This window comes from Dioscorea cayenensis, chromosome 16 (assembly GCF_009730915.1).
Source record: "Dioscorea cayenensis subsp. rotundata cultivar TDr96_F1 chromosome 16, TDr96_F1_v2_PseudoChromosome.rev07_lg8_w22 25.fasta, whole genome shotgun sequence".
Taxonomy (NCBI): domain Eukaryota; kingdom Viridiplantae; phylum Streptophyta; class Magnoliopsida; order Dioscoreales; family Dioscoreaceae; genus Dioscorea; species Dioscorea cayenensis.
The window spans coordinates 20,411,015-20,432,871 of NC_052486.1; the positions used below are offsets into that span (position 1 = coordinate 20,411,015).

At 33.0% G+C, this 21,857-nt stretch overlaps 1 long non-coding RNA gene across 1 annotated transcript; it reads left to right on the plus strand.

Moving 5' to 3' along the window:
- Positions 1-16,366: 16,366 nt before the first annotated feature.
- On the plus strand, positions 16,367-18,741 carry LOC120278730. The gene is made up of 3 exons (XR_005541755.1): positions 16,367-16,464; positions 17,187-17,412; positions 18,556-18,741. It is a non-coding gene; the product is annotated as an uncharacterized LOC120278730 (long non-coding RNA).
- Positions 18,742-21,857: the final 3,116 nt, after the last annotated feature.

The window sequence follows — 21,857 nt, forward strand, 5'->3', positions numbered from 1 at the left end:
GAAGTTACGTATTGCTTGGTGATCTCCCATTGGAAATAAGATAACTACTATATATGCAATGTACCCTGTAGATATTAAACATGTAACATGTAACAAAAGCTTATATATATATATTGAGAAATGGAACATCATGTTGAAGGTCATGATCTCCATCCTCATTCAATGACTTGTGAGCACAGATGAGATAGCATGTGGGACTTCTCTTTGTGTCTTTATTTTTTTGTGTGATTAAAAATTCAAGTACGTGTATCACTTCCAGTGCATCATTAAGTGCCTGTACTTTTGGAGGGGTTAATCACTTTTTAATTAGTACCTTAGAATTTCTAACACCCAAAACCTTTACCTTCATTATAAATGTTCACAATGTGGACCGCGTAAGCATGTCATTATGATGATTCAACCATATAGAAACCCTCTCAACCACCATATATATACATATGTATATATTCTATTTGACAGAGAAGATGCTTTTACTTGTCACCACCTAAAACCCAACTGACTTGACTTTTCAAAGATAAGTTGGACGTGCTCTTCTTATCTTTTTATTTATATAATATTTCTATATGGCATAGTCTCCGGTTGAGAGATTGTATTTTCCAGTCCTTTCAAAATTCACAGTAGGATAAAGATTTATTATTATAAAATTATAATATTTAATATATTATTTTGGACACGCCATGTGACTTCATGGCGAAGTCGCTGTGTTATTTCTCGCCATACGATAGATTCACTGTGAGCGCACGTGCATCAGATGGCTTATAATTGCGTCTCTGTATATACCGTATAGAGGGTTGTTATTCGTGGCGCCTATTTATATAAAATTAATCTAAAATTAAGTGACAAGTAAAATAAAATTAAAGGAGAGAGTAATAACATATATACCACAAATAATTGAAAGTGTAAAAATCCATCAAAAGAAATAAATTGGCATAAATGCTTACAAAAGAGTATAACTAGTTAAAGTCAAGAAAAAGTAAATGAAAATTTCATTCAATTTCTAAGATTTAAGGTACTCGCTCAATGCAAATTTAACGAACAAGAATATATATGTGTCCATAGAGAATTTGGTTATCTTCTATCGATTTATACACTATAATTTTTCATATGCATGAAATGAGATTCCCACCGGTTTGTAGCTCCAATTCTAATTAAATTTGATGATTTTCTCGTGAAATTTAGAAACAACAAACCATGCTCTATAGTATTAACCAACAAACATGATATCCTTTATGCAGCGCTTTATTTGTTGTGAAGGACAACAAGTGGAGCTATTTCAACCCATTCAATTTGGTCCATTGAATTGAGAGGTTCTTCAGCATAATTAAGTTCTTTCCATCACTGTATAATAAAAATAATGTTCAAAGCTATCGCTGAATACAATTCAGCCTAAAACCTTTGAGCACGACAAGAATGAAGCATTGCAGGGATGGTTCCATCACTATTTTTCGGTCTGCTTCTGACTGAATTCATGATTTATTTATAATAAATTTGCATTTATATTAATATGTTTATAACTTTTTGTGAATTCAAATAGTTATAGCTTTATTTTAAGCACTTTAAGTGAAGAAACCAACATATATATATATATATATATATATATTTAAAAAATCTAAACTACCCAATTTTATTGATTTCAATCCCTTCGGAAAATGTTTGCTACATTCTGGAAGGAACCTCTTATTTGATCGGCATGAGCAATATAATAAATATTATTTTATGTATTAATTACAATAATTAATAAAATTATATAATTAGTTTGAGAGTTAAAAAATGAATACTTGCATTTTGTATGAGAGGCATTAAAATCATTTATAGCTTTGAGAATTTTTCTATTATTATAATTATTATATGTTGTATTTGCAAAATAATGAATTTGAGTAATTGATCGATAAATTAAAGTGATTACGCCAGCCATAAAAAAACTAAATATACTTGATATAAATATTAAATTAGATGAAATTGTTTGTGTTGGAAAATCTTCTTATGTAATATGGACGGACGATTCTAGTTATTTTTATATGGGTGAGATTGTGATATATAATAATGTTTTTCTTTCCGTGCTATATTACCTCTTTTCAAGTTGATTTTCTATTTGCTAATGTAATTTATGATGAAAGAAATTGTTCTTCACACGTAATGGTTTTTGAATTGCTTCTTTTAAATATTGTCAGTGAATGTCAATGCTTCTCTAATTGAAATTTTATTATTATATTTCCCTATACTGTTAATTAGACAAAGATATCAGGAACTTCAATATATACTTCGTTTTTTCCTTCAAATTGTTTTCTCTCAAATTGATGATATTTTGCTGAAATATTATTATCTGGTAAGCTTTACATTAATTTATTGCGAGCTAAGTGTATAAGTATGAAGGTGGACTATTATGTTATTTTAGTACATTTCATTATTCTTTCTACCACTGTTAATCTCCTTCAGCAATTACTTCTAAATAAACAATGATCTCTTCTTTTCATGACAAAATCCCAAATTTGGTTTTTCTTTTAAGTTGTGAGATAAGGTAAAGAGACACCCTTGTGTATTTATATTCCTTTATACATTAATGAAAGATAGTTTTAGATATATTACTCATACCTGCATATATTAGGTTGGTTTATATTTAATTGTTATTTTATATGGTCACATTGTATAAAACATATGAGTATGCTCTCTCTGTAGTTTTATATACTTAGGGTGACAACAACTGAGTTTCATGCTAATGCATTTATAATATATCATGTATATCAAAGCTTCAGAATAAATAAAAAACATAAACAAACAAAACCGTAAATTTCACTTTCTTTAAATATAAAATCTTACATTAGAGCTAATTTACTTTCTTTAAATAAAAAGCTTACATTAAAGCAAACAAAATTCAAGAAAAATATAACCAGAAGTGTCACTGCACCACAAAAATATCTTTGTAAGGGTTTTCAAAGCATATAGAGACAATTAAAACAACATCTAGAGTCAATTTTGAGTGGAGTAGATTTTTGGTAGTAAAACAGTTTCAAAGATAAACAGTTATACTTGTTTCAAAAATAATTTTATAATTTTATAAATCATTATAACCGCCTCAAAGATTAATAATTTTTAAATAGACTTACTCATACATTTAGAGGCAATTATAACCGACCTCAAAAATTAATAATTTTTAATTAATTCAAAACCTGCTCATCAAGTGCATTTAATTTAATGTGTTCCATTATTATATGAAAAGAGCTGGGATTTGATGACAATTTCAGGAATACAACTAAAAACTAATTGGACAACCATTCAAGCTGCAAATTTGTAAGCAAATCTTAGAACACATTCATAAGTATATTAACTTCATTTACATTAACAGGTCATGAGCATCAAGGACAAGGATAATTTATCTTGCTTAAGTACAAACGGATTTTTTTTTTTGGTCAAATTGGTATTGTTATTTCATATTGTATATATGTGAAAAAAACAGAGCCTTGATTTGATGCCATGTGCTTAAGTTTGGTGGATAGAACTCCATGGATTATCCAAGCAAGTAATGCAAGCTTGAGCTGCCATTTTAGTCATTGTTTCATGATAAGTGCTTCAATGAATGTATTTTTATTATTATTATTATTATTCATAACACTTTTTATGTAATTATTGAATACATGGTTGAATTGGTGCTTAATTCGCTTCTATGTCGTATTTAGGCTAGAATGAGAACATATTTATCAAGAGGAACAAGTTTGAGTCGATTTGAGCTAATTTTGGAAGAAGAATAGAGTTTTTAGAGTGACTTACGGGTGATCTTATGGGTGTTATTACTGTAGTACATCATTGTTACGACCATAAGCCCCAATCCGAGAACCTTACAGGCAACTGTTACCGCCGTAAGAGTTATTGTAGTGGCCATAAGAACCCCCGATTCTTGAGTTATAAAAACCAGAAATTAGGGTTTTTGGGGGATCTTCTTCTCTACTCTTTGGCAGTCTTTTTGGCAGCAATTTGGAGTGTTTTCCATTAGATATCTTGCCGGAGAAGGAAGAAAATAAGAGGGAGAGATTAGGAGAAGGTTCAAAGCTTCAAGGGAGCCATTCGTAGAGAGATCTCAGTAGTGATTTTGGGGAATCTTTGAAGAACTTCATTTATCCAAGGAGATTGCAAACTTTGAGGCAGGTTTGTTATTCTTTTCATGTATTTTAATTCACTTGGATTGGATTGTTGCTCTCCTTTAATAGAAGGCTAATTTGTTGGATGTTTGGGCATAATTGAACTCTAGGGTTTATTTCTTTGACATTGGTTGTTAAATCTTTGATGCTGTAATTATTATCTTAATTGCAATGATCTCTATTTGAGTCTAATTGCGTGTTTTCACCGAATGATTACTAATAAGGTGAGAGCCCCTGGTTTCCATACGTATGATGTGCTTTGTGATGAGAAAAAATTCCCACCTAGCATAGACATGCCGCAATTCGAGAGGATAGTGAGTATGCCTCTGGTTAGGATACTTTGGGGACTTCGTCTCTTGCAATCCTTTCGAGTGAGTTAGTGATAATCTCCATACTTTTTGCAATCATGTGGAGTGGATTTTAGGAGAAATTGCATCTCTACTCTGTATTCGGATTACGGATAATATCTCTATGTAGGAGATTATCTACTTAAGAGATTGACATTAGCTCACAGTAAGGTTTCATAGAGTGTTCATACGATTGTGTGGATGTCTATATTAGCTTTACACCTATTCAGTTATTGTTCGCTTATAATTCTGGAAACCTTTTGTTCAAATAGGATTGCAAACATAGGTAACTTTTGTCTCGCACTTCATAACTCTAGACAAATACTATGCCCGAACATCCATTTCCTACTATTAAAATCCATTTTTCTTGATTTCTCTCCTATTTCACAGCATTAAAATTCATTTCCCTAGACGTACACATATGTCTCTATCATTTCAGTTCTTATATCATTGTTTTAGCTTTTTATACCTGCAAGAGAGAAACCCAAAGATCTCAATGGACATGTATAACATAAGTTGGAAATTGAGGGTGTGTTTTTCTCGCATTTCAATTCAGCATTTTAGTCATTTAGGCTTTGGTTCGAAATACAATGTATGGCTTTAATCAGATACAACAACATCTACGAGTTGTATATTTCATTGATGGACTAATGCTTATGCAAAAATTCGAGAATGAAAGAATGACCAAGATGATCGGCGAAGACATACCATGGATTTAAGGCTATCCCCGTGGTGTCATCTAACAAAGGTTGTCCACTTGATCACACAATTTTGAGCATTTTAATATTAACTATCCCAATTTATTCCTGATTCAAAACACCACAACAACATCATAATAAAGTCAATACAATATAAAAACCAACATCAGTAGAATGAGACAGTGAAAAACACTTGCATGTATAGTAGGCCTAAAAGAACAAAATTATAATGAAACCTCCCAGCAGAACATAACCTTCAAACATGCAGATAAATCAAGATTAGACAATGAATTTATGGCTTATTCAAGCCATCCATAATTTATTTTCCTACATATAGGCCTAAAAGATTGAAACATTCTGGCTAAATCATTCAGGTATACTTATGGTTGTTGAAGATCAGCTACAAACCCTGCAAATCAGTGTATATCATATCAAGAAAGAAAAACAACAAGGAACATGAGGTTCTCAGCATAAGATTTTCTTTTTCATTTGAGAGGATAACTGGAGAGAGTTCACCAACCACACTTTAATACAAAACATCTACCTTTTCTAAAAGGTAACAATAATTTAATATCTCAGGTAAAGTCTAAAGACACAAACATTCTCCTCGTATACCAGAGATATAATCTAGTACATCAAAAACATAATGATGAAGCAGATCTATTCTAGGTAATAACTTAGGGGAAAGTAAGTAGCATGTAAGATATCTTAAGAGCAGTATCTTTGGAGAAATATTTATTTAGAATATAATATAGTAGGTAACAAAAGCTTACAGACCCGTGGACATTCAGTAACATAGGAGCATATGGCAGTAAAAATTGATAAGAATAACAACTGAAATAGTTCAAAACAAACACACATAATCAACTAATAATACTATATCTAAAACATTTAGCATCATAATCAATTAATACCATAATGATAATTTTCAAATCACAACCCTATACTAATCTTTGACTAGAGAACTTAAAACAAAAATTTAATATTGTGGTGACCATAATACGACAAAGTATTTTCATCTCTCATTTTCTTAATGCACTGAGTAGTTAAAACTCTATATACTCTAATTCACATCAGCTTCACACACTAGTGTTTCTATTTGAAATTTTTTATGTGACTTCCCTTGATGTTTACAAAAATTGAGAAAAAAATAAGCATAGGATTTATAATTATACATTTCAATCTTGATGTGGCTTTTATACCTACAAAATTCAAGGAAACTCATATTTCATTATATAGTGGTGAAAATTTGTATGTCCTAATTCACCGCTATTGGATCTTATGCCCTTGTGTTGGCAGGCTGTACACCTAAAGTCATGGAGCTATGGAAATTTTGTTTTGCCTTGCTATTCTATAACATAGAAAAAGGAATCAAAATCAAATCTATACATTAGATCATAAGAGGCCATGCATAAGATTTTGAAAGATGTATATGCGAAACAAACTCTAGGCTTAAGTAAAAAATAGGGGCCTTTGGAGGTATAAAAGCAAATGCAATATTTTTCTAGATATATAGATAAAGATGAGGGCCCTTATAAAAAAATTATTAAATCTTGGAAATTGATATATTTTTTTAAATTTCCATTAGTTATAAAAGCAGTGGTTAATATACAGTATATATATCAACACCCTTCATCATTTTAGGTTTTCAATCCTTTCATACCTCATATTTTTGTAATTTATCACATCAAAAATATCCACTATCTTAAATATGTGGACTTAAATATAATGGAGTTACAACCAAGACAATAATACATTGTCCGATCTTATGTGCCTGAGTCAGCAGGCTTTTCGCCTCACGTCATGACTATTTAATCATGCAAATAAATAAGCTACCCTTTGTCTAATTGATAGGGATGCAAGTGTAAGTATCGATCGCATAATAGTAGTGTGTAAAGTAGAGTATCGGTCCACAGGAAAGAAAGTGAATACTAGTAATACCCATAATTCTAAAAAAACATAATTAATGAATTGATGTGTGTGTAAGCAAAGAAAGCAAAAACAAGAAATACTGTAAGAAATAGGATAAAAAACAAGGGAAGCAACGATGTCCGGGCATAGCATCTCTCTAGGGTTATAATATACAGGACAAAGGTTGTCTAAGTATACAATCATATTTGAACCGAGAGGTTTTCAGAATTATACTAAACCCTGATTTCTCAGGTGAAAAGTAATTGAAATAGGTGCAAAACTGATATAGACATCCACACAATAGCATTAACACTCTATGAAACCTCATTGTGAGCTAATAACGATCTCTTAAGTAGATAATCTCCCTCAAAGAAAGAGATTACCCCTAATCAGAATACGGAGTAGAGATGCAATTTCTCCTAAAATCTACTACACATTATTGCAAAGAGTACGAAGATTATCATTAACTCACTCAGAAGAATTGAGGGAGACTGGGTTTCCAAAGTACCCTATACCCAGGCTTATTCACAATTCCCTCTAATCATGGCATGCCTATATTAGGTGGGTATTTCTACTCGCACAAGCTTTCTCCTCGTTAGAAACCAACCATTTAAACACGCAATTATATTCAAATAGAAATTATTCCAATTAGGAAAACAATTAAAGCATCGAAGATCCAACAACTAATGTCAATGAAATAAACCCTAAAGTTCAACTATACCCAAACATCTAAAAAATTAGTCCTCCATTAATAGAAGATAATCATTCAAGATACAAGTAATAGTAGAAAACATGGAGAATATGAAAACCACTTCTCAATCGTGAAGATGGAGGATCACCGAAAAAGCCCTAGGAAAGCTTCCATGCACGTCACCAAGGTAAGCTTGACGGCTACAATCTCCAATCCCTTTGAATGTGGATCCAAATCCCCCTTAAAATAACCTCTTGAGTGCTAGAGAGTCATCCCATTTTTTTCCTAACTTCGCTTCCAAGAATCCCCCAAAAGAAACTAACTAAGATAAAACCAAAAATGATCTAAAAATTCTCATAAGTTTTATTTACGGGTTGATTACGGGCATAAGGACGTTGCTATAAGGGAGTTAGAGGAGATGGTCGCGAGCCTTACCACTTATGGCCATAAGTCCCGTCCATAAGGTTTTATGTTTGTGTTACGGTCCATCTTACGGCCGTAAGCGCTAGACCGTATACTTCATTGTGTTGTTTCGTGCGACCACCCTTTAGGGCGCATGCTTTGGTCGTAAAGTTCTATGGGCGTAAACCATGCCCGTATGGTTCTCTGATTTGACTCTGAATTCTCTTTACAGGCATAAGCATGCCTGCAAGGTTCTTTGGAATCTACTTACGAATGTAAGGTAGGTTGTAAGCTGCCTATAAACAACCTAGTTTTTCCTTGTCCTTATTCAAATGATCCTGAGAAAAGCTCCAACTTCTTCGTTTAGTATCTAGAATGCTTCTTTTGGCTCACTCTCATCTAAAGTGCTACCCTAAGCCTGAGAATGTTAAACACACTAGATTTAGCATTGAATTCTACAATATGATTCTAATACATGCCCAATGAGTGTACAAAGTGATATGAAATACATGAATGTTGTACAATTCATCACTAATAAATTGATATCCTTGAGGTTTTCAAATATCTATACATAAAATTAATTCCAGGATTATTTCAAAAATTAAATAATTTTGTACATCAATAGAAACTCAACATTCAAGGTACATAAACAAATAATAAATTTTTTTTTATAGGTATGCAAGCACATATTTTTTTGGGGGATATATTGATGGGCGTCACGTTACAAAAGCTATACACCAAGAGAGTCCAATAACCCTCTATGCAATTGTATAAAAATATTTACATTGATATGGAAACTTTTGTCCAAATTACAAGCTTATTATATATAAAAAGATTTCAAGTTAACTACACATCTTACTGATAGGAACACAAATGTAAGTGCCGATTGAGTAATATAGTGTGCGTAAGTGCTGAGTGTTGGTCCACAGGGAAGACAGTGAATACTACTTAAAACTCTAGATCTGAAAATTAACCTGAATAGTGGAGTGATTGCCTGTGAACAAGAGAAAAAGAAGACAAAAAAATACGGGAAATAGTAAGAGAGAATTCAAGGAAGAAAGCGATGTCTGGGTATAGTATCCCTCTAGGGTTGTTGAGTGCTGGACAATTGTCTTCTAAATATGTAATCTTATTTGAATTGAGAGGTTTCCAGAATTATACTAAACTCCAATTTCTCAAGTGAATAGTAACTAAATTGGTACAGAGCTCATACAGACATCCACACAATTGTATTAACACTACATGAAACCTCACCGTGAGCTAATGACGTACAATCTCTTAAGTAGATTATATCCCCCTAGAGAAAGATTACCCCTAATTCGAATACATAGTAAAAATGCGATTTCTCCTAAAATCCGCTCCACATGATTGCAAAGAGCACGGAGATTGCCAACAACTCACTCGAGAGAATTGAGAGAGACGGAGTCTCCAAAAGTACCCTACACCCAGGCTTACTCACAATTACCTTTAATAACGGCATACCTACGCTTGATGGGTATTTCTACTCATCACGTAGCACATCAAACATGATATTTAGAGCTTCTGTCTCATTATCAACCAAGCATGCAAACACACAATTAGATTCAAATAGATATGATTGCAACTATGAAATCAATTAAAGCATCAAAGATCCAACAACCAAAGTCATAAAAAATAAACCCTAGAGTTTAACTACGCCCAAACATCTACAAATTAGCCCTCCATTAGTGGAGGGCAAGCATCCCAAACATAAAGAATAGGGGTGAAACATAAGATCCATGAAAACCCCCTTGTTAAACCCTAGGATGGAGAGTCGTCATGGTAGCTTTCACGCATGCCATCAAGTTGAGCTCGACGTTTACCGCCTTCTATCTTCTTGAATATCGGGCTAAAACCCTCTGCAAATCTTGCCTAAGGTAATGTAGGTTTGGCCATTTTCTTCCTCAACCTCGCCTCCAAGAATCATCCATAAAAGAATAGAAAGATAGAATAAAGATTGCCCTAGAAATCCTCATAATTCTATTTAATTTATATCTGACTGCTTACAGGCCGTTTACGGGCGTAAGGACTAGGTCGTAAGGGAGATGGGGAAGATTGTCATGAGCCTTATGGGATAACTTACGATCGTAAGCCCCATCTATGAGGTCTTTTGATTTCATTATGGTCTCACTTACGGCCGTAAATGATGGACTGTAAGCCTCACTGTTCTGCTTCTTGTGACTACCCTTATGGACATATGTTGTGGTCGTAAGCTTCTCAGAATGGTCTTTACGGGTATCCTTACGGGCGTAAGCATGCCCGTAAGGTCCTCTGACCAAGTATGAATCCTCCTTACAGTCATAAGCATGCTCAGAAGGTCTTCTAGAATAGACTTACTGCCGTAAAAATGACCATAAGATGCTCGTAAGCCACCTAGTTTGCCTTGTCCTTAATACAATGATGTCGAGAGGGCTCCAAACTCATTGTTTTGGGCTTAGAATGCTTTCTTTGGCTCTCTCTCTCTCTCATCTTTAAACACTACCCTAAGCCTATTAATGCAAAATACACAATATTTAGCATCGAATTCCATATTAGAGTTCTAATACATGCCAATTGAGTGTACAATTTGATATAAAATATGTGAGCATTATACACTCATCACTTACTCATATGAACCTTCAAGAAAATGATCATATGCCATCAAAAATCATAAAACAATAAACTAAAACAATACAAATAGAAATCATTCTTAATTCACTTGGAAGGATTATGGGAGAAGAACTCTCAACTCCAAAATACCCTATCTCTATATAAACTTGAAATCCCCTTACATAATGACTTGCCCATAGCAATTGGGTCTCTTGTCTCGTCACACAAGCACACCAAATATGGATTCACGGCTCTCACTATAATATAATCCAAGACAATAGAGACACACAATGAATTCAACAATCAAATATTGTAATTAACAATTCAGCATAAAAGCATTAAAGATACACAACCAAAATCAATCAAATTGTAAACCCTAGAGTTTATCTATCCCCAAACACCTACAAATTAGTTCTCCATCAAAGAAAAATAATCATACAATCCACAAGAGACAATAGACATGATTGAAAGCATAAAAACCCCTTCTTTTCTTGGCTCTTGAGATGCCAATGAACCTCCTTGTATATTCCACAAATGACACCATGGGTGTACCTTGATGGCTCTTATGGTATGTTTGATAGTGGGTGAGTCTCCTCTCCTTAATGGATTGCCCTAGAAAACTTGGAGAAGTTTCCCTTTTTTTCTATCTTTGCTTGGTTGTCAAAAGATCCTTCAAAAAAATCTCATCAGAATCTTTTATAGCTAGCCACTTTCGGGCTCCTTACGAGCGTAAGAATGAGGCCGTAAGGACTTAGAGATGATGGGTCGCATGCATTACGGGCATTTACTGCCATAAGCTTCACCTGTAAGGTCTTTTGTCTTGATGTTACAGTTCAGCTTATGGTCGTAAGTGCTAGATTATAAACTTCTCTGGATGATTCTTGTGACCCCGTTTATAGGTGTATGTTGCTCCTTGTAAAATCTTATGGACAACCCTTACGGTCTTGCTTACGGGCATAAATCATGCATTATGCTTAAGTTATGCCCGTAAGTTCCTTTATTTGATCATATGCTCCTCCTTAAGGCATAAGCATGCCTTCAAGTTTCTTAGGATGAGACTAACAAACATAATTCTAACTGTAAGGTGTTCTATTTGGTCTATCCTTCAGCTATTGATGTTGAAATAACTCTATCTTCTTCATTTTATCACCAAATTGCTTCTTTTAGCTCTATCATTAAACGTTGTCCATCAACTGAAAATATAATTTACACCATATTTAACATCATATTCCAAATAAACACCCTAATACATGTCAAATAAGTATATAAAATAAAATGAAATCATGTACAATTATACACTTATCAAATTCCCCCACATTTAGCCTTTTTGTTATCCTTAAACAAAAAGACACATTACAATTGAGGAGAAATAAGTGCACAATCTCATGTAATCAAAATTAGCGAGTTTCAAGAGTAGTCAAAAGAGTTTCAATGAATGAATACTAAAAATTTTCAAGTTCCAAAAACACTTCAATTCTATTCATGATTATTCGAGTGTGTGTGTTACAACTCTTTACTTCGTTTTTTCGACCTATAAGAGTTTAATAGTAAAAATTTACACTTTAAAATTTTCTTTTCTTCAAGACAGTATCTTTACACAACTTCTAAAGTAGCATTTTTTTCTCGGGGCCCCGAAGAGTGGCTTTCAAGCTTAAAAATGGTAACTCTATCCACCCTCTTCTAAAGGACAGTAGCTTTTACTCACCTAAAATGATAACTCTTTCTCTCGTTAGAGTATATACGGTATTTGATTTATCGAGAGTAGCTTTACACATCAGCTAAGGGTAGCTATTTCCATTCGTATTTTTTTCATTTTTAAACAAGTCTTTTGACAATTGAAAATTTTTCACAATTCCACATGCGTTTAATGTAAGCTCAAACTATACGAAGTCATCAAAAGTATAAGTCACTACAATAGAGAAGTTGTGCACTTAAAATTCAGCAAATAATCAAGAATAGAACAAAACTAAAAAAAATGAACTCAAAAATAAACATTGAAGCGTATGTCCACCCCTATACTATGAAACTCAAACTAATCATTCAAATACACCCTCATAGGTTAACAACTTGGCATGCAAAAGCTCAAATAATCCTATCTCCTCCCCCTACTTAAAATCATGCATTGCCTTCAGTGTGCGAAAAAAAGCATAAATGGGACGACAATGTCAAAGATATGGGAGGTAGAAGGAAAACGAGTACTTCTCCGGTTAAAATTGAATTAGTATAATTCTTAAATTGATATGGTGCATTCTTGTAGTGCCCAAGTAGTAAAGGTTCACTCAAGGTCAAGAAAAGACTGAGTGAATATCTCTTTTAAGTTGAGAGTGTTGGATGTTCCATTCACTTGTCCCACGAAACCAAAGGTGATCATTAACACTCAATAAAATAAAATTAACAATATATATATATATATATATATAATCCACTAAAACTCCAAGAATAGAATACACAAGTAGCAAGGTCAACCCTTGCTATATAAGATGAATAAATATAATATAAAAATAAAAAGTATAAATAGAAATCAAAATCTAGGGCTTAGCGGCATCAAGGGTAGAAGTGGAGTCGGATGGTGTATATGGAGTCGTCGATGGAGTCAATGCCAGAGGCATTGAGGCCAAGCGGGCCAAGATGTCCAGAGCATGGTGAAGGTTAGCCTCAATCCACGCATGGGGTCCAAGATAGTGCACTGGTCTGCCTGGATTGCTTGGTGGTTCGCTTGAATCGCTTGGTGCTCTGCTCGAAGTGCCTTAATGTGGCTCTCCATTGTTTGGAGGCACGATCATTATCGAGGTGGCATTGTAGGTCTAGAGATGCTCTAACCAACTATGACTAACGACGGGCGAACTACTAGGGCCCTCTATTTGTTATGAGAAAAAATTATCATTAATTAAGAGTTAAATTTAATTTATATTTGAGTAAACTACAAGGGCCCTCTACTCATTCTAGCCTATTATCTTCTTTTGATAGATTTCCATAAAAGCCTCCACCATGGATATCTTTCTCCCTAATTATACTTCCTAAATAAAAAAATAAATAAATAAAACATAATTAACTATACAAACCAATATATATATATATATATTAAAAAAAATTGATAAATTTATTGGCTTATCTCGATTCTCAATCATCAAGATAGAACCACCATAATAAACTATGGTAGATCCCTAGGTGTCAGGCTGACGGCTATTTATTATTTTTGCAATATTTTATATAATTCTAGTTAGCATAAATTACCACCAAACTACTCCTAAACGTTATGCCTAATCCATTGTGGTCTCTTTCACTTCTCTTGTACACTACTTACTTTTTTATGCAACCAGTCAACAGCCTTTTATTAACTTTTTTCCCATCTCTAAAGTAAAATGGGGCTACATAACCAAAATTATATAAAATACTTAATTAAAAAAAAACTTAAAGATAGATATACCCGCCAACAACAACTACAATAGACTATCTATCATAGCGGTTACCTTGTATATCCAAGTGAACATCAATTTAATGTTAGCAAAAACTCCAAACACCATTGGAAAAATCAAACAGATGTGAGCAAGTAAAATATTTCCAAAAATAAAGTTGTATTTTTATTTGTCACACAATATAACTAAAATTTTTAAAAAAGTTTTATTAATTAATCAAGAAAATTAATAATCAAACATAGTGGAGTACACATGTGGATAAATAAGGTGAGATATATACATGGAGAAAAATTATAGATATATATTCAATAAATTTTGCCTAAACAAAATTTAGACAAAATTTAGGCATATAATTATTTTGTTGAGAAGCTACAAGGCCATGCAGTTATTTTCCCAAACTTTCACATTGAGAAAATTTCCTAAACCTTCCCATTGAGATCCCTGTTGCATCTCCTCCGGCCATCCCTCCTGAGATCCCCCGCCCTAATTCGTTCTCTTTCTCCTACTTCTTCTCCTTCTTTGGCTGTTAGCCCTTTGAAACTCTCCGTCGGTGACACTGTCGGAGAGAGTTCTTCAATTTTGCCAACAAAATCCTCTCTCTCATTGGAGCTGCTACTACTGCAGCTGCCGCCTCCACCTCATCCCCGGGGAAGGCCACTGCGGTCTCATTGCCTTAGGTCTCTTTGAGGTACACTTCTCTACCTGTCTCTTCTAAAATCCTCTCAAACTCATCAATTTTTTTCCTTCTCCGATTTTGATGGTTTTCAACATCTCTTCAAATTTGCTTTTGAGATTTTATCAATTACTCATGTGATTCTATCCAAAAAAATGTCTCTGAATTCATTCTTGCTTTTCTTAGCTTGAGAAGGATGATGCTTCATCGGTGTCTCGTGGGAATTGGGGTTTTTACTTACTTGGTTTTAGTTGATAGTGAGATATGTACAGATATAGATTATAGAATTTTTTTAAGTTCTGGTTGGTATTTGAAGAGAAAAATGGGAAATGCGAGAGGCAGAAGTAGTGATAGATAATAGTCCTATCCTCATCAGTCCATGTAACAATTTATGATTTTGTTTTCTTCTAATTGTTGCTTTTCAAATATTATTTGCTTGTAGTGATGCTGTCTTCCTACTACTCAAGTTATTCAATAACTCTAGTTTGTTCTTTGTTAATAATAAAAGGATTTAAAGGAATTAAAGTTAAGTATTGTTTGATGCTTTGCTTGGGTGTTTTAGGATTGAAGAAATTGGAGGTTTATGGACCACTTGTTATGACACTGATTTGGTTTAATGTTTCTTAATTAGAGAATTAGGGCTTGAAGTTTGGGCCTTTTGGCCTCAGGTTCTAGGGAATAGACATTGTTGGGGTGCAGTGAGCTTTTGGTATATTTCACCTACTTTTAATTGATCATGCTTTTGGTTTTGGTTTGCTATCTTTTTTAAGTTTTATTTAATCAAACGTACAATGTTGATTGTAATTTATATTGGTTGTCTGAAGTAGGTTTCTTTTTATATGTATGCGTCCACTAAAATTTTGATATTAGTACACACACACACAAAGGTAATTTTAGTTAGATGCCAACTAGAAGGGAGTATTAAAAATAATTTGATATGCATTTGAAAGTGTTTAGTTTTTATTGTAGTAAAATGTTTTTGAAGTATATAAAATATATGGTAAAGTAGATTCTTACGAACCAAGAAATATAATAGAATTTTAGAATTATTTTTAAAAAAAATAATATTTTAAATATCATGTCTGATTGTTCATGCCTTGTGATCTCTGCGTTTTCTCTGAAAGCTTCAATCTGTGTGAGCTTGACTTTGGTTTTAGTTAATGTTATATATATATATATATATATATATGAGGTACGACCATGGAACATGTTGCTTTGAGTTATAAAATATGATGACTGGCCCCTAGAAATCTTTTATTCATCCTATCCAATTGTTTGACCATTAAATCAGTTTTATTCTATGATGTATCCTTATAATTTTAACCCATGCATTTTTACATTTGAAATCTTCTTTTCAACTTTACATCTTCCTATTGATGAGGATATATGTAGACAGGCAAAGTAGATAAGAACTTGTTGGTCAACTTTTGGTAATTTAATTTCATTTATAATCCATTGAAATTCATTTTCTAAATGCAGCTACTTACCTATGGTCACAAATTCATCTTCCCAAGCTCTTTGCTAGGATTGGTGCAGTCGATGCGAGCACTATCAAGCATTTAGCAAACCGCTTCATCTCTAATCAGGTAACATATAATGTTTATTGCTTGTAGATCTCTAGTGTTTCTGGTTCATTGCACTATGGTGATGCTCTAAATCTTCTTACTTTTCTTGAGGATACTACAAAAGGATCAGACTTCTATCCTTATTCAAGCTTTGTATTATAAAGAATGCCATTTACTAGTACCCTCTCCCAAATAAAAGTTTTTTACCCCTTAGTGATTCTCTTTACCTCCTTTCATGGACTTTCTGTGCTCACCTCTGTTTAGAATATCTTGGTTATTACATCAGCATGTTTGCATTTCTTGATTAGCATTCTTATAACTATGTTGTTTTAGTATATCTCAACTATATTGCTCAATTAGGCATCTCTGTACTATCATTCTCAACTCCTTAATTATGAAACATCCAAGTGCTACTCCATGGTGCTATATTTTATGATTTTGAGGATAATTTCTTTAACATGACTTTTTTTTTCTACTCAAAAGTCTTCAAGACAAGTCTTTAATTGCATGTAATCATGGATGATGTATGTCATTGCAATTTTTCTACTAGAATCTTGTCTTTGTTTTGGACTTTATAAAAAGCACAGTAGTGTGATCTACATGTTTAACATGCACAAATATTTGCATATATACATATAAGCTGATTGAAGCCTTCTCTTTTTGTTGTTATTGAGTAAATGATTAAGTTCTCTTAACATCTATTTCTCCCTGCTATTGGGTTCTTCCTATTTTTCTATTTGTAGATATACTAATTTGGTGAACTCCACTATTTCTGCTTTGCATCCGCTTCAATGCAACAAGGAAAGGAAAGTTGATGTACAATTTGATTTAACGATGATCCTTGCATTCTTGGTTGTCTTTGCCATTCTTTGGTTTGTGTTGAGACCCAGACGGTCCAAACCGAAGATAAATTGAGGCTCCAAGGAGCAATACAGACGTGTATTAATACAAATTGGAATACCAAATCAGGTGGATGTGAAACTCATGCTTTTCTTTTCTTTCAATTATACATCTTATTTTATTTGGGTAGTTTTCTTCTTTTCATCTTTACTTTGGTGTTTCTTATGTATTATTGATGTTTTTTACTTTCTTTTTAATCATATTATATATATATATATATATATATATATATATATATATATATATATATATATATATATATATATATATATAACAATGTTTACAATTTAGAAAAAAATCCCTAGGCAGCCATTAGATATTAAAAAATAATCAAAGAATAAGGAGTTATGTTCTTTTATAGTGTTGGAGAATTGGATTTCCTGATTCATTTAGGCATGTGCTTGTTCAATGCCTCACTTTCTTGTATTAATGAAGACAAGGAACTGTTTCTACTGCTTGTTGGTCCCATCTTGATTTATTTATAACCAAATTATTTATTCATTCAAAGGGTGTTTTGCATTGTTACCATTTACTAGGAAGCTTCATTAGTTTGAAGTTTATGTTGGATGGAGTTTAGGATTCACTATATGACGTGATGCCAAAATTCATACACATCTCTGAAAAAACTTCTCTATTTGCTTTAGATGATCAAATACTTTGCTTGTCTAAAGAAATGACATTTAGATGTGGAACATTAACATTTTTTTAATTTTGGTTAAAAATCCCATAACTCTGCAATAGTTGGTAATAAATTTTGTTAGCATGTGTATGACCATTCATAAATTTAATCTCCTCTGGTACTAAAGAGATAAACAATTTTTGGACTGAATTATTATCTAATGTAGATTGAAATCACCAAGGAAACAAACTTTTTGTCTCCTTCTAATGCTGAAGCATATATATGCAATTCATGTGCACCAACATGTACTATTTCTGAAATTTATTGATTGAACTTTTTGTTCAATGTCAAAATAACCCCATACAGGATTTCATGGATATCAATTGGAAATTTTATTTATATGACTAAACAAGTCTTGATATTGTAGCACTGGATCCATCTAATGCACAATTGAGCTAAATATTAGTAATCAAAATTAGGTGGCGGTGCTTCATTATCAACATCCAACCATGTTGCTTGTTCCCCTTTAACTATAACAAAGTTTGTAGCTGGTGTCCTTACCTGATGGAAGTGTTTGATCTTTTCTATTGCAGTTGATTTACAGACCTAATATTGGGGATATTGTCAGAGTTCATATATTGGAATTACATGCTGCAGACCTCGTTCATGAGTAGGGTGTAAATGAGCCAAGCTGAGCCGAGTATCACCAAGCTCAAGCTCGGCTTGAGTATATTATTTGAAGGCTCGAGCTCGTTTGAGCCATGTTTTCTGTGCTCGAGCTCGGCTCGCTGAAAAGCTCAATTAGCTTGAGCTCAGCTCGTTTAAGCTCGATAAGGTAAAAGCTTTTGTATAAACAAACACATGCATAATAGACAATAAACTTGACACCAGAGTTACAATTGCAAATGAACTCACTAGCAGACTTAAGTTTGACATAGAGAAAAATGTTGAAATATAATTATTTTACAAGCTTAGCAAATTTGCCATCCCAAGTAATCCATAAATCACATCTTAGGCATTTGCTGGTTCATCACCTGTAACAAAAATAAATCAAATTCGACAAAATATCAATGACAAGCTGAAGCCATGAACAGATACAACAAAAAAGAAATACTGAAGTAATAGAAGAAGAAAGTTTCAAACTGGTATTAGAAGAAGAAAGTTTCAATACTGAAGCAATCTAAAGCAAGCCTGGAGAAACCATAAGGAAAGAAAAAAAATAAAAATGAATCTATAAGATGCCTAGATGTAAAAAACACTTTGAATATATAAACTTGGTACAAGGATAAAGTCCCCAATTATAAACCAATCACATAGAACATAAAAATAAGTTTAAGGTATTATTTATTCTATTCCATTCTAATGTGGCTCATATGGTTATTGGCACAATCATTATACGGCTGACAACCTAAGCTTGTTAGGATACATGAACAACAGTTTATCGACCTACAGAATTAAACAAAAGCATAAGAATGTTTGATAACCAAGGCCTTTTGGATATAATTGAAATGAAGTCAGAATTATCAAAAGATGGCATAGTGACAAATCAGTTAAGCATAAGTCTACACATAAAGAAGATAAAAAGAATAATGGCCTAATTGTCATACTTACAACAAAGGCAAATTGCAGGACTAGTTCTGCAATTCTCTCAAGCTGGGACATTAATCGAACAAGCAATACTGCAAGATGTTCAGGCTGCAAATATCAATTCACGCATTGCTCTGCTTTAGGTCCTAGTATTGTCCTGACACTCAAAGCTCTAAGTACACTTAATCGAGGTATTTTATTTCTCCATTGCCATATATCTTCCATGGGCAATAGTCAATAGATCACCATGAAACAGATAGGTTATGAAAATATTAAGCAACTCTACAGTTATTTATATGGTATACGACTACTGTTGCAATAGAAGGCACTTTTCATTTTCATTTCATTTTGTTTTTCTTTGTCATTCCAGTAAGTCAACAATCATTAATCAAGCATAGAAGTTGCTAAACCAGAAAGGCATTCATACCAAGAGACAAAGCAAATTACAGGCATCTTTTGGACCCAGTGCTAATGTGGAGGTAGCTTGAACACTTTCTAGCAGCCGGTGAAACAAACCAGGAGTCCAACCGAACACTGGCCAGCAAGCAAAGTGTGGATGCCAAAAGATGACAAACAACAACAAAACTAAGTGCTGAGCTCGAGCATGGAAATGATACATCTGCAAAACTCGCTGCCAATCTTAGGTTGCACTAATTAGGAGTGCAATTATAATCATGAAAACATTAGAGGAAAAACCGAAGATTTATAAACATATACATATATATATATATATATATTGGTTCACCTCACTTCTCGATTTAACCGCAGAAAAGCATTGAGTAATTTTTTATTGCGATGTTGCTCATTGGCTTCCTATGAACACGAGAATGATATAACATTATTAAGCTAGTTGCTAATCCAAGACATACAAAATATCACATATTCATTCACAGATACAACTATGACAACTGATCTATGATAAATTTAAATTATTAATACCATTACATTGATAAAAAGTTGCAGACAAAAGATAACAATATCAAAAGTGACCCTAATAATACAAATATATGTTTGGAAGATAATGAAGATATAAATACACATCTTCTGAGTGGAAGTGACAGGCTAGAATCATATATGTTGCAGAACAAGATAATTTCAAAAGCTGAGTGTTTATGTCTTGCATGATATCAGATGAATTCCTGTTGAAACAGATTTTCTTAAGTTTAATATATCTGACCCCATAATATTCTAGAACTGCAAAATTATTTGTGTTGTGGTCACTAGTGACTAACTACCATTGTTGTGATAGTTAGGCAGTAAGAAAATGTTCAATACTATCATCAAAGTTAATTAATTATTCAGGCTTTCTAATCAGCAAATTCCTTATTCATAGGATATGTAAAGCTTATAAATCACTAACTTCGAAAGCAACTGCTGAAAACCAAGAAAACATAGTAGGATAATACAAGTGTCAAAACATGCATAACCAACAAACAATCATGCAAAATTCATAGAAAAACTAAAGCCATCTCTAATCCATCAAAAGATCTATCAAATACCAAGGGAATGATCCAAAATGAAAAATCAAACGAGAGGATAAAAAAGGACCAAAATTTACCTTAAAAAACTTGGAAAATCTCAGAGGCTGCCATTGCTCTTCACGACGTTCACGTTCCATATCCTCTACTTTACGAACAATGTTTGATAGGATCATAGGAAGAGTAATACAACATATCCAAATAAAATTTCCAAGATCCAGATACAAATAACACAAGTAACATATCCATAATTAAATAATCCAAATCAAACACAAGTTTCATCATAATTGAAAATACAACAAAAAAGTTTCATAAATAAATGATTGAACCACCACTCCAAGCATTTTCCAAAAAAGATCAATGATTGATAGGAAGAGTAATTTCCTCGCTTTCTTCTCTTTCTACAATAAGAAAGTAAACATTATTAAAAGAAACTTGATATGCGTTACTTACTATGTATGTATGTATGTGTATATATATATATATATATATAAATCAATTAAAAACAAAACACTTAATAAACATACCTTACTCTTTTTCTTCACACAATGAACGCAACGCAACCAATCACCTCCACAAATTAAACCTTGTACAGTATTAGCAGATAATGAAGCATGATATGAATCAATAACTCGTCCACCAGCACTAAAAGTGCATTCAGAAGCTACAGTAGTTATAGGTATAGCAAGAACATCTCTAGCCATCTTAGAAAAAACACGATACTTTAAGGTATTTGCCTTCCACCACTCCAAAGCGTCGAACATGCGAGAATCTCCATCACAACTTCGAGATAAATATCCAAATCAGATTTTTAGGGAGTAATAGTTTCA